The sequence below is a fragment of the Bison bison genome, unplaced genomic scaffold, assembly GCF_000754665.1.
Source record: "Bison bison bison isolate TAMUID 2011002044 unplaced genomic scaffold, Bison_UMD1.0 scf7180017864460, whole genome shotgun sequence".
Lineage (NCBI taxonomy): Eukaryota > Metazoa > Chordata > Mammalia > Artiodactyla > Bovidae > Bison > Bison bison.
In genome coordinates this window covers 4,649,352-4,650,247 of record NW_011495022.1, presented here as the reverse complement: position 1 = coordinate 4,650,247, position 896 = coordinate 4,649,352, and positions in this window count along the sequence as shown.

Sequence of the window (896 nt, the reverse complement as noted above, 5' to 3'; positions counted from 1 at the left end):
CTATGCAGGAAGCCCAAGAGATAAACCTATTATCTCTACTTCTTGGCAATTCTGAATCTCAGCCAGCAAGATGCTGCTGCTTCTTAAACACTGCTATGTTTATGTCCACGTGAGTTTTTGGTAAGTTGAAATTTAGTTTAGCAAGTTTCCTGGTTGCAGAGAGTGATATTGATGTGTGTGTATGTGTGTGCTCAGTTGTTCCTGCTACTGTTAAGTCGCTTCAGTCGTGTCCGACTCTGTGCGACCCCATAGATGGCAGCCCACCAGGCTCCCCCGTCCCTGGGATTCTCCAGGCAAGAACACTGGAGCGGGTTGCCATTTCCTCCTCCAATGTATGAAAGTGAAAAGTGAAAGTGAAGTCGCTCAGTCCGTGTCCGACTCTTAGTGACCCCACGGACTGCAGCCCACCAGGCTCCTCCATCCATGGGATTTTCCAGGTAAGAGTACTGGAGTGGGGTGCCATTGCCTTCTCTGTCAGTCGCTTCAGTCATGTCAGTCGCTTCAGTCATGTCCTATTCTTTGTGACTCTATGGACTGTAAGTCACCAGGCTCCTCTGTCCATGGGATTCTTCAGGCAAGGATACCAGAGTGGGTTCTCATGCCCTCCTCCAGGGGATCTTCCTGACCTAGGGATTGAACCCACATCTCCTACATCTCCTACATTGCAGGTGGATTCTTTACCATTGAGCCATGGGGAAAGCCCACAAATGTTGCTTTATCCTTGAAAAAATTATCTACTGTAGTGAGTAAAATTGTGTCCCTTCTCTCCCACAATAAGATAGGTAAATTTCTGATCTCTGATACCTGTGATCTTATTTGGAAATACGGTCTTTGCAGATGAAATCAAATTAAGATGAGGTCATCTTAAATGAGGTGGGCCCTAATCCAATGACTGG